Genomic DNA, 13,902 nt, shown 5'->3' with positions numbered 1-13,902 from the left:
AGCAAAGCACCTTTTACTGGCTCAAACAGCAGTCCAATCAGCCTGTTACCAGCCCTCAGTAAACTTTGGGAAAAAGTTGTGTTTGACCATGTCACGCCTTGGTCTTAGTATTTTGTGTTTTCTTTAATTATTTGTTCAGGCCAGGGTGTGACATGGGTTTATTGTATTGTCGTATTGGGTTTTTTGTAGGCATTGGGATTGTGGTTGATTAGGGGTGTGTCTAGATAGGCTTGGCTGCCTGAAGCGGTTCTCAATCAGAGTCAGGTGATTCTTGTTGTCTCTGATGGGGAACCGTATTTAGGTAGCCTGGATTTCACTTTGTATTTCGTGGGTGATTGTTCCTGTCTCTGTGTAGTGTTCACCAGATAGGCTGTAATAGGTTTCACGTTCCGTTTGTTGTTTTTGTATAAGTTATGTTCATGTATCGCGAGTCATTTCTTAAAGACATAAGTAACCACCACGCTGCATTTCGGTCCGACTCTCTTTCGACAAACGAAGAACGCTGTTACAGAATCACCCACCACACACGGATCGAGCAGCGTGTTAACAGGCAGCGACAGCATGAGCAGCGAAGGGAAGACGTTATGGACAGCAGAGGTATGGAGTATACTACGTGGGAAGAAATAGACAGGTGGGCGGTCGACCCAGAGAGAGTGCCGGCACGCGCCTGGGATTCGCTGGAGCAGTGCGAAGAGGGCTACAGGAAAATGGAGTCGAAGAGAAAGACACGGCAGCGACAGCATGAGCAGCGAAAGGAGGATGAATTATTCGGAGAATGGACATGGGAAGACGTGTTGGATGGCAAAGGTTGTTACACTTGGGAGGAGATACTGGCCGGAAGAGATCGCCTCCCATGGGAACAGGTGGAGGCACTAAGGAGAGCAGAGGCAGCCGGAGATAGGAGCCGACGATACGAGGGAACACAGTTGGCAAGGAAGCCTGAAAAGCAGCCCCCAAAAAAATATTGGGGGGGGGGGGGGGCTTACAGGGAGTATGGCTATGCCAGGTAGGAGACCTGCGCAAACTCCCTGTGCTTATCGGTGGGCTAGAGAGACCGGGCAGGCACCGTGTTATGCTATGGAGCGCACAGTGTTTCCAGTGCGGGTGCATAGCCCGGTGCGGTTCATACCAGCCCTTCGTATTGGCCGGGCTAGAGTGGGCATCATGCCAGGTAAGGTTGGGCAGGCTCGGTGCTCAAGAGCTCCAGTGCGCCTGCACGGTCCGGTCTATCCAGAGCCACCTCCACACACCAGTCCTCCGGTAGCAGCTCCCCGCACCAGGCTTCCTGTGCGTGTCCTCGCTCCAGTATCACCAGTGCCAGCACCATGCATCAGGCCTACAGTGCGCCTCGCCTCTCCTGTGCTGTCGGAGTCTCCTGTCTGTTCAGCGCTATCAGAGCCTTCCTTCCCTCCTGCGCTGTCGGAGTCTCCCGCCTGTTCAGCGCTATCAGAGCCTTCCTCCTCTACAGCGCTCCCGGAGCCTCCTGCCTGTTCGGAGCAGCCTGAGCTGTCAGTCTGCATGAAGCAGCCAGAGATGTCAGTCTGCAAAGAGCTGCCAGTCTGCAAGGAGCTGTCAGTCTGCAAGGAGCTGTCAGTCTGCAGGGTGCTGTCAGCCTGCATGGAGTAGTCAGAGCTGTCAGTCTGTATGAGGCAGCCAAAGCTGTCAGTCTGCATAAAGCAGCCAGAGCTGTCAGTCTGTATGAAGCAGTCAGAGCTGTCAGCCTGCATGGAGCAGTCAGAGCTGTCAGTCTGTATGAAGCAGCCAGAGCTGTCAGTCTGCATGAAGCAGCCAGAGCTGTCCGTCTGTATGAAGCAGCCAGAGCTGTCAGTCTGCATGAAGCAGCCAGAGCTGTCAGTCTGCAAAGAGCTGCCAGTCTGCAAGGAGCTGTCAGTCTGCAAGGAGCTGTCAGCCTGCATAGAGCAGCTAGATCCGCCAGTCAGCCATGATCTTCTAGATCTGCCAGTCAACCAGATTCTTCCAGATCTGCCAGTCAACCAGTCTCTTCCAGATCTGCCAGTCTGCATAGAGCAGCTAGATCTGCCAGTCAGCCATGATCTTCTAGATCTGCCAGTCAACCAGATTCTTACAGATCTGCCTGTCAACCAGATTCTTCCAGATCTGCCAGTCAACCAGAATCTTCCAGATCTGCTAGTCAACCAGAATCTTCCAAATCCGCCAGCCAGCCAGGATCTACCGGAGCCTACTACCCCTCAGTCCCGAGCTGCCCCTCAGTCCTGAGCTGCCCCTCAGTCCCGAGCTGCCCCTCAGTCCCGAGCTGCCTCAGTCCCGACCTGCCCCTTAGTCCCGAGCTGCCCCTCAGTCCCGAGCTGCCTCTCAGTCACGAGCTGCTCCTCAGTTCAGTGGGGTTCTGGGTGAGGACTATTAGGCCATGGTCGGCGGTGAGGGTGGATTATCCCAGGACGCGAAGGGGAGGAACTAGGACATTAATGGAGTGGGGTCCACGTCCCGAGCCGGAACCGCCACCATGGACAGACGCCCACCCGGACCCTCCCTATGGTTTTGAGGTGCGTCCGGGAGTCCGCACCTTAGAGGGGGGGGGGGGGGTTCTGTCACGCCTTGGTCTTAGTATTTTGTGTTTTCTTTAATTATTTGTTCAGGCCAGGGTGTGACATGGGTTTATTGTATTGTCATATTGGGGTTTTTGTAGGCATTGGGATTGTGGTTGATTAGGGGTGTGTCTAGTGTCTAGTATAGGCTTGGCTGCCTGAGGCAGTTCTCAATCAGAGTCAGGTGATTCTTGTTGTCTCTGATGGGGAACCGTATTTAGGTAGCTTGGGTTTCACTTTGTATTTCGTGGGTGATTGTTCCTGTCTCTGTGTAGTGTTCACCAGATAGGCTGTAATAGGTTTCACGTTCCGTTTGTTGTTTTTGTATTTGTATAAGTTATGTTCATGTATCGCGAGTCATTTATTAAAGACATGAGTAACCACCAGGCTGCATTTCGGTCCGACTCTCTTTCGACAAACGAAGAACGCCGTTACAGACCAGATACAGATTTTCAACAGGCTTATTCAACATGTCCGACACTTACACAAATGACTCATGATTGTCTGAGAGAAATTGATATCAAAATGGTATGAGATGTTTTGTTAGACTTCAGTGCAGCTTTTGCCATAATCTGCTGCTGAAAAAAACACGTGTTATAGCTTTACATCCCCTGCTATATTGTGGATTAAGAGTTACCTGTCTAACAGAACACAGAGAGTGCTCTTTAATGGAAGCCTTTCCAAAATAATCCACATAGAGGCAGGCATTCCCCAGGTCAGCTGTCTAGGCACCTTACTTTCTTCAATCGTTAATGACCTGCCAATGGCTCTGAATTAAGCCTCTGTGTCTATGTATGCTGATGACTCTACACGTCAACTACCATAGCAAGTGAAATCACTGCAACACTTCACAAAGAGCTGCAGTCAGTTCCAGAATGGGTGGCAAGAAATAACTAAAAGCACTGTATTTGGGACAAATCATTCATTAAACCCTAAATATCATCTAAATCTTCTAACGGATCATGTGGAAATTGAGCAAGTTGAGGAGAATAAACTGCTTGGAATAACCCTGGATTGTAAACTGTCATGGTCAAAACATATTGATGCAACAGTAACTAAGATGGGGAGAGGTCTGTCCATAAAAAAAGCACTAACATCGCTATAAACAAGACAGGACCTAGTTTTGTTGTACATGGACCACTGTCCAGTTGTGTGGTCAGGTGCCACAAAGAGGGACTTACGAATGGCCCAGAACAGGGCAGCACGTCTGGTCCTTAAATGTACACGGAGAGCTAACATTAATAATACGCATGTCAATCTTCCTGGCTCAAAGTAAAGGAGAGATTGACTTCATCACCATTACCGAGCTGTCTGTTTAAACTACTAGCACAGCATAGCCTAGTGGTTAGAGCGTTGGACTAGTAACTGAAAGGTTGCAAGTTCAAATCCCCGAGCTGACAAGGTACAAAATCTGTTGTTCTGCCCCTGAACAGGCAGTTAACCCACTGTTCCTAGGCTGTCATTGAAAATAAGAATTTGTTCTTAACTGACTTGCCTAGTTAAATAAAGGTCAAATAAATAAAAAACACAGCTCAGACACCCATGCATACCCCACTAGCCATGCCAACAGTGGTCTCTTCAAAGTCCCCAAGTCCAGGACAGACTATGGGAGGTGTACAATACTACATAGAGCCATGACTTCTCTATTCCACACCAAGTAACTCATGCAAGCAGTAAAATCAAATTTAGAAAACAGATTTAAAAAATACACCTTGAACCAGGTGTACACTACACGACTTTCAAAATCCTAACATCGATGAGCCTCTCACATTAAACAACCTTCTTTCCTGTAGTTATTTTTGTGTTGCCAACATAGTGGTGCGCACACTAAACGATGTGGCACAGACGGGGGTCACACACTGCAAGATTCTTCATTTGGTCGTTTCACAAAAACAATGATGTGATTAGATTTAACGTACAGTAGCTACAATTAGCTGTGGCTCAAAGCAGCCTAAAATGTTTTCAGTAAGACATTCACGTTTGCCACACAGAGTTGAAATATCTTGCCAACATTTTGAATTGAATAACATTGCTTGTGAACTTCAGAGCTGTAGCAATGACACTTTTGCTTTGGTTAAAGACAAGTTCAAAAGCATACTAGTAGTAGCTCCTGGTTGAGTCTACACATTCTGGGAGATGAAAAACAACGTCATCATCTCACTGGCTTCTTCTCTGGCGAACTCTCGTTGGCTGTTGCTGATCGCTGTTCTCAAAACGTGCTCTTGCACAAGATCAGTAGCCCTCAGATTGCGTCTCTGATCCGCTCACATTAAACGAGCGTCAATGATGGCCGTGCGCCCGAGTAGGCATCGACATGGGGATTTTGTCTTCAATCTCAAAAACTTGACTAGGATAGCTAAACTGTGGCCAAAATTGTGTAGTGTACACATGACTTTATGGAACAGCATGGACTGTGAAGAGACACACACACCGGCACAGACAAACGCACACACACACACACACACACACACACACACACACACACACACACACACACACACACACACACACACACACACACACACACACACACACACACACACACACACACACACACACACACACACACACACACACACACACACACACACACACACACACACACACACACACACACACACACACACACACACGGATTGTGTGTAGATATGTGGTAGTAGGGTAATGGCCTGAGGGCACACAATGAATGTGTTGTGCAATGTAATGTTTTTAATTGTATAGAACTGCCTTAATTTTTCTAGACCTGTAGGACTTGCCTTGATATGGATCCCCATGCCAAGGCAGCAAATAATGGGATCCATAATAAATACAAATGAGTAGTGTAGCAGACCCATTTCCTTTACCAATCAAATTTCCCTAGACATACACTCAAGTTAGCAGGATGTTATGTAGGTAAAATGACTGAAAAATGTTCTTTATCAAACCAATAATTAGCGGCCTGGAATTAGTTTAAAATGGTCCAAAACATGGTTTATGAAATATATAAAATATGCGTGAAATTACGCAGGAATAAAAAAGGTAGCTTTGTTAATATGGGTCATATTTTTTAACCGTTTGAGCTAAGACAAGACGTTTCCTTTGCAGTAAAGCTGCAAGCATGCCTGTTGCACAGCTGTGCTGTATTTGTCCTCCCAGGCACTCAGAGGCTGCGTGACAACAAACTTGCAGAGCCTACTCAGACTGGCCTGTGCTTTTGGTTATACCAGGGATTCAATTATACAATGTATTAACTTTACTTGCTCTGCTCTAATGTATCAAATGCATAAATGTAAACACAGAAGACCAATCAGGGTCACTATCCCAGCTCGCTATCACGACTAAATTATATTTCAAAAACTGATTGAGGAATAGATGCGCAGGAAACTGACTTTATAAAACAAGTGTAATTGGCAGGGCTGAAAAATGTGGTATTATCATATGGAAACGATACTACAGTATTATAAAATGTTGGTATCATAAGAATTATGACGTTTTGGTACTGTGATATAACCGTGGTACCGGTATACGGTGCAACACTACAAGAATGCACTTGTGCATTTTGCTAAAAGCTGCCCAGAATCAAGTAAATAAATCATGAGGAATAAGGTCTGTCCTAAATGTAGGGAATATAAGAAAGCTCAGAAAATATTTTTGTTTTTTTGGACACATATTTTACCCTTTGTTTTTATTGGCACAAAACTTCCTCCATACTTCCATTAATTTGTCATGTATACTTCTAGGTCACCAGGATGCTTGTTATGGCGCACGCACTCCTGGCCCTGGTGCACAACTGAGCAAGAGGGCAAGTACATTAGAGTGTCTAGTTTGAAATCAGACACCTCACAAGTCCTCAACTGGCAGCTTCATTAAATTGTACCCACAAAACACCAGTCTCAACGTCAGCAGTGAAGTGGCGACTCCGGGATGCTGGCCTTCGAGACTACACAACAATGTCTACACTGTATTTCTGATCAATTTGATGTTATTTCAACGGACAAAATTTTTTGCTTTTCTTTCAAAAACAAGGACATTTCGAAGTGACCCTAAACGCTACACGGTAGTGTATGTTCTTGGTGGCACTGCTGAGACATTAATGCACTCCAGACCGAAAGGTTGCAAGTTCAAATCCTGAGAGAATTTATGCACTTCTTAGATTCTATCAGATTCACGATAGAAAACATCCGCATTTCGGTGTCGGAGGTGGAACTGAGTTAGAGCTATCAAATCCACAAGCATCTATCGGAATAAAAATTACACCATGTTTTATTGTCATATACACCAGATCGGTTCAGTGAAATGTGTTGTTTTACAGCAGGTGTCAAACTCATTCCATGGAGGGCAGTGTCTGCAGCTTTTCATTCCTCACTTGTACTCGATTGATGAATTAAGGTCACTAATAAGTAAGAAACTACACCTCTGACACTGCCAAAACACAAGCTATGCGGGTATCGGCTATTGCGTGTTCACACTTGATCTGATTTAATCTAGGACATAATGTCAAGTGTCCCTGAGCACTGTTACTTTTTCTTAAAACCACTTAAGCATCTTTTTTTTCAATTTTCGCCATATATTACATACCCAAATCTAACTGCCTGTAGCTCAGGACCTGAAGCAAGGACATGCATATTATTGATACCATTTCAAAGGAAACACTTTGTAGTTTGTGGAAGTGTTAAACTAATGCAGGAGAATATAACACATTAGATCTGGTAAAAGATAATACAAAGAAAAACATTTGTACCATCATCTTTGAAATGCAAGAGAAAGGCCATAATGTATTATGCCAGCCCAGGCACAATTTAGATTTTGGCCACTGGATGGCAGCAGTGTTTGTGCACATTTTTAGACTGATCCAATACTGCCCAAATGTGCCTAATTGGTTTATTAATACATTTAAGCTCATAACGGTGCTTTCTCCTCAAACAATAGCATTGTATTCTTTCACTGTAATAGATACTCTAATTTTGACAGTGCAGTTAGATTAACACGAACGTAAGCTTTCTGCCAATATCAGATATGTCTATGTCCTGGGAAATGTTATTGTTACTTACAACCTCATGCTAATCACATTAGCCTAGGTTAGCTCAACAGTCCGACAGGGGACCCACCGATCGTGTTTGTGCCATAGGCCATCAAAAGAAGGCTATCCTATAGGTTTAAATGCAATTGCAAGTGAGGCATGCCAAGTTAAGTTGCAGGACAGGCCAAAAAGTACCCAAGCGCATTGCATTTGACAGTAAATATATAGCAGAACACTAATACATATACTACCGGTCAAAAGTTTTAGAACACCTAGGGTTTCGTCAATTCGAATCTGGTATCAGGATAAATATGACATTGAGTCACCGATTGTATACAATGTATTTTTTATTAGCTAAGCAATAAGTGGTAAATGCAATTTTCGTATATACGGGCTCTCTGTCCCACCTCGCAGGGCAAACAGAGAACTGACTTGTTCCTGACAAAGATATTATATATATATACTCTGACAGGAGGTAGTTCCTGTGTCCGAGCCGGCATGTCAGAGTAGAGACTGGGCGTGGTTTAGACTCACCCAGCCTATCGTTGATTGTTGGCGCAGAGGCTGGTCCAGCCCCTAAGCGCTTCAGCGGTCAGTTGTTGTAGCTGTGTAGAATATACAGTTATCAGGCACCTGGCTCCTGTTATCTAAAAAAAGACTGTTTGTTCTCGCAACATTACGTTCTGAATGTGCCCCCCCACAGTTCCTGTCTTCATGTTATTCTGTATTTTCCATCATGAGAAAGGCCCATGGCCCTGAAACTGTTAACAATGTTTCAAGTCAGCTATGTTGCATAACACATACACCCACACAAGCCAACAGCAAATAATATTCAATCACATATGATATGGTAACGGGCTATAGTGCATAACACAGAACCTCGGTTTTTCTTTTTCCCCCCATTTTTCCCCCCTACATTGTAGAATAGTAGTGAAGACATCAAAACTATGAAATAACACATGGTATCATGTAGTAACCAAAAAAGTGTTAAATCAAAATATATTTTATATTTGAGTTTCATCAAATAGCCACCCTTTGCTTTGATGACAGCTTTGCACACTCTTGGCATTCTCTCAACCAGCTTCACCAGGGATGCTTTTCCATCAGTCTTGAAGGAGTTCCCACATATGCTGAGCACTTGTTGGCTGCTGTCCCTTCACTCTGCAGTCAGACTCATCCCAAAACATCTCAATTTGGTTGAGGTCGGGTGATTGTGGAGGCCAGGTCATCTGATGCAGCACTCCATCACTCTCATTCTTGGTAAAATAGCCCTTACACAGCCTGGAGGTGTGTTGGGTCATAATCAATTGTTTTTCAACAGGACAGTCTCACTAAGCACAAACCAGATGGATGGCGTATCGCTGCAGAATGCTTTGGTAGCCATGCTGGTTAAGTGTGCCTGAAAAATCACTGACTGTGCTTTGTTGGTGACACTACCACACCATAACACCTCCTCCTCCATGCTTTACGGTGGGAAATACACATGCGGAGATCATCCGTTCACCCACATCGCATCTCACAAAGACACGGCGGTTGGATCCAAAAATCCCAAATTTGGACTCAGACCAAAGGACACATTTCCAATGGTCTAAAGCACATTGCTCGTGTTTCTTGGCCCAAGAAAGTCTCTTCTTCTTATTGGTGCCCTTTAGTAGTGGTTTCTTTGCAGCAATTTGACCATGAAGGCCTGATTCACACAGTCTCCTCTGAACAGTTGATGGTGAGATGTGTTTGTTACTTGAACACTGTGAAGCATTTAATTGGGCTGCAATTCCTGAGGCTGGTAACTCCAATGAACGTATCCTCTGCAGCAGAGGTAACTCTGAGTCTTCCTTTCCTGTGGTGGTCCTTGTGGGACTTACTTCAGTTTCATCATAGTGCTTGATGGTTTTTGCAACTGCAATGATGGCCTTTCTTTTCACTTTGCTTATTTGAGCTGTTCTTGCCATAACATGGACCCGGTCTTTTACAAAATAGGGCTATTATCTGTATACCACCCATACCTTGTCACAACACAACTGATTGGCTCAAATGCATTAAGAAGGAAAGAAATTACACAAATTAACTTTAAGAAGGCACACCTGTTAATTAAAATGCATTCCAGGTGACAACCTCATGAAACTGGTTGAAACAATGTGCAAAGCTGTCATCAAGGCAAAGGGTGGCTACTTTGAAGAATCTCAAATATAAAATATATTTGGATTTGTTTAACACTTTTTTGGTTACTACATTATTCCATTTGTTATTTCATAGTTTATGTCTTCACTATTACTCTACAATGTAGAAAATAGTAGTAATAAAAAAAACTTGAATGAGTAGGTGTTCTAAAACTTTTGACAGGTAGTGCATATTACTGTAAAAATCTACCATATAATGACTATAAAATGTACCACTAAATTAACAGCAATGGCTAACAGTGTAGTTTCATGTTATCACATGTTGAAGCATACGTGAAATGTGACATTTCACATCTGAAATCATGTGAAAACGTGTTTTAGGAACATATGAAGTGTTTTGAAATGTCACAAAGTGTTCCAAAAACACATTTTCACATATGAAAAGCCACATCATCACATGACCACTCCCCTCCTCCTCTTTTATCTGCTGTAATCCCTCTACTCTCTCTGAGAAAAAACTGAAGCTCAAGTCCTGTCCCAATGAACCACACTTGGCTGGCTCTGGAAGTTGACTGGTTTGTGAGGTCACAGATAGTTGACAGTTGTTTGATATGGACATTGAAAGGCAGTCAGGTCTAAGCAGAGATTCACGTTGTTGCTCTTACGTTATGAAGAGAGGACATTGAGGGCGGTTGGACACTGTCTCAGAGGTGGTCTTAAGCTCTGTGGACGGGACAGTGGGATAGTCCGGAGAGTGTTTTTGGATGGGGTAGGAGCACCTCTGTTTTAGAGGAAGAAGAGGAGGAAGGGGAGAGGGGGTTGAGAGAGGACAGATCGGCAGCAGCCCCTCTTGTCTCGTGCCCTCCTCCTCCCCCACTTTATCTTCCCCTCAGTCTCGATCACTGCCATCCTTACTCGCTCCATCCTTTCCACTGCTTCCCGAAGGTGACGATGGTGGAACTAAATGCACTGAGGGAAACCGTTCCTCATCATAGGACACCGGAAGCAGGTTCTCCTGGTGTTGTACTTATCTCTGCAAAGAGTCAGACAGTGTTAATGTGTTTAAAATGAAATATGTTGATAAAAAAAACAGTCTTAAATCAAGAGACCGTTGCACCTCATCTGACACCATGTGTGAGCCTGTGACTAAGGTCACCTCATACAATCCCCCATAAGGGAAAACCCCTCAACACTAAACCATTGCTGTGGTCAACGCTTCACAATGGAACAAATCAAATAGCGAGCAGATTGGAAACAACCTAGCTTTTATTAGCAGCGTGTTAGCCTAGACTCCCCCTCCTCTACTTGACACATTTATGTTAATTCAGCAATGTGGTGTAAGTCATGCCCACGCTATTAACGGTTGCTTGTACCTCGTCTTTGTGACAACATATGTACAGTAATAACAATCATGTTTCCATGGCACATGGTTTATGAACTGACACACAAAACAACACTGTATTGAAAACTTACGTTTTTCAATTTAAATGATTATACATAATTCTTGCAACCAATAGAATGTTATGTATATGGGGGATAGAAACCATCTGTTTTTTTATGCATGATGGCTCACTGTTCGTTGTTGGCATATCCTGCCCGTGTTTGCCCACTTTGCCAATGAAGTAATCATTCAAATAATTGGCAACATCAAATGGTTGTGATGAATAAGCCATCTGAGTCGATGAAAGTTGGTATTGAATTTATCTTTCTGCCCATAATTTAATTTAAAGTAATCCAATGTGTTTTCCCACTCCATCATTATTTATACAGTATCATTGATCCTGGCTTCATAATAGTTTATTCTTCTTTCTGTTAAGTTTCGTCACATCATTTCTCAATTTGCAGTAAATCAGATGTGCAATCAAACTTATTAGCCAGTCCTTTTTGCCCCATCTCTTTCAGCCACACAGCTTTTCAATTCCTCATCAATCCATGGAGCTTCAACAGTTCTAACAGTCAGTTTCTCAACAGGTGCCACGTTCATCAATAATTGCAAGAAGCCATTTCATAAATTCATCAAGTGCAGTGGCTGGATGCTCCTCATTAATCACATCAGACTAACTAATATTTGTAACATCATCCACATAAGAGTCACAAAATATTTTGTATGATCTCTTCTACACTATTTTAGGCCACCTTTTGAAACTTTGGCTTTCCTGGCTATAGCCACTAATATTGTGACCACTACATCCAATGGATCCGGACAAAGCTTTCGAACAAAGTGCTACAGAATTAGTCAAAAAAATGTGATCAAAACATGTGGATTATCTTGATCCTGTAGTGCTTGTAAACACCCGTGGTAGGTTGATTAATAACCTGAACCAGAATACAGGCACTGGTTACAGTGAGAAGCTTCCTCTTGAGCAGACAGCTTGATGAAAGTCAGTCAATATTGAGGACCCCAAAGAAAGTAGAGCTCTCGGTTTACATCACATACAGTACCAAGCGTTTGACACATTATTTAGCTACTGACTGTTAACACTTGGTGGCCTACAGCAACACCCCAAAAGAATAGGCTTTAGATGAGGCAGGTGACCCTGCAACCACAGCACTTCAATAACACTTGACAGGAGACCTTCTCTAAGCGTTACAGGGATATGGCTCTGAATATATACAGCATAATCATTTCTGTCTCTTCTATAGATGTTATAAACCTTGTATTGCTACTACTGTATCATCCAAGGAAATCATCTAAATGAGTCTCAAAAATAGCTAATATATGAACGTTATCTGATGTTAGCAAGTTATTGTTTTCATGAACCTTATCAAATATGGGCTATTTTCATCCCTTTCCTGGGTAGCTTCTCAGACAGACAGAATATGGAAAATACCAAACAAAGCAAGAGAGAAAAAAAACATTCAGCAGTCCATTTAACCAGTTAAATGTTAACCACGTGCAACTGTGTGTGTCTGCTACAGGGTTGAAGCTACGAACCCATCCCTTCCAGGCTCAAGCGCTCTGGTAGCTTACATGGACGGAATGTTATTTTCTCTTGAGGCACACAGCTTCTGGATAGTCCCCGATGAGGAAGATGTACGTTCCTTTCAAGTTCTTGGCTCTTTCGAGAGCAGCTACCTTGCCCTTTAACCTCATGAACTTCACTACTATCTGCCTGGGCCTGTCACCTGGGCCGGTTTTTCATTCCTGTGTGCGCGCTCCACCTCATTCTTCCTGCTCCACCTCATTCTTCCAGCTTCAGTTTCTCAGAGATCATTTCCATCACTTCATCCGGATCTCATGCGGAGATTCTGCAATTCTATCCACAACAATGTTGTTCTGCCTTGAATGTCCCTTGAGATAATCTGATTTCTCAGTCATTGTTATCATGGATTCACATACAGAACTGATGTCCTTCCTCAGTGACTTAAAGACTGCTGCCATCTTACCGTTTTCCTGTTTAAACTCATTGAGCTGACCCTGGGATAACTACAAACTCTTCTTCAGGTCCTGCACCTCTTTGGTCAGGTTGTCCATTCTTTTATTAGTTGACTCCACCAGTATTTGGACACAACACTTGAAGCTATTTTCTCATTGTTGTAACAACTGCTTGTAGAACTATTTTTGTTTGTTTAAAAGTTCCTTCGCCTGTGATAGAGAGACACCACTGTCCTCGATGGTACTCCCATAGGCGTTTCTCTTTGTCATATAGCAACATTGTTTATGCTGTTGTTCCTTGCAATTCCAGACAGGGCAGGTCGCAGGGAAGATGGAAACAGCAACAAATGGCAAGGATCTATACAGTCACAAGCCCGGAACGATCCACAGTCCCAGCCACAAGGGCTAACCACGTCACGGGCTGCCTTCAAGCCCTCAAGGAAACCCTGCTAGCTTGATAGGCACCTAACAGTGGCAGCTAGGCTAGCTGCTACACCAAGCAGCTCATCAGACCCTTGATCAGCAGGATGCCTGGACAGATACTATAGCAGTGGTCCCAGCAACTGTTGCCAACTGCGTCGCAGGATCCAAACTCAAAAGGTAGCTCAGGGTTAAAGTTTGGGGAAGATCATTTTCACCATAAAAATGCACGTTTATAATAAAAGCATTACATGCATAATTGCATTTGCGGTCACTTTTGAGAAATAATGGTGTTTTCCCGCTAATGGAACATTCACGCTTATAACCTACTGCTGTGTGCGCATTGCTGCACTCAACATTTTAAGCTAAACGTTCAGATCTGTTGCGTCAGCCTCATTGCAAACAAAATGTTTTTTGATGCTA

The 13,902-nt window shown here is 43.7% G+C and overlaps 1 pseudogene; it reads right to left on the bottom strand.

The window, feature by feature from the left end:
- Positions 1-9,990: 9,990 nt before the first annotated feature.
- Positions 9,991-13,158, bottom strand: LOC124047968 (annotated as a pseudogene).
- Between the last annotated feature and the right edge of the window lie 744 nt (positions 13,159-13,902).

Source organism: Oncorhynchus gorbuscha, linkage group LG01 (assembly GCF_021184085.1).
Source record: "Oncorhynchus gorbuscha isolate QuinsamMale2020 ecotype Even-year linkage group LG01, OgorEven_v1.0, whole genome shotgun sequence".
Classification (NCBI taxonomy): Eukaryota; Metazoa; Chordata; class Actinopteri; order Salmoniformes; family Salmonidae; genus Oncorhynchus; species Oncorhynchus gorbuscha.
The sequence above is the reverse complement of the archived record's forward strand: the minus strand, read 5'-3'. Positions and strand labels throughout refer to the sequence as shown.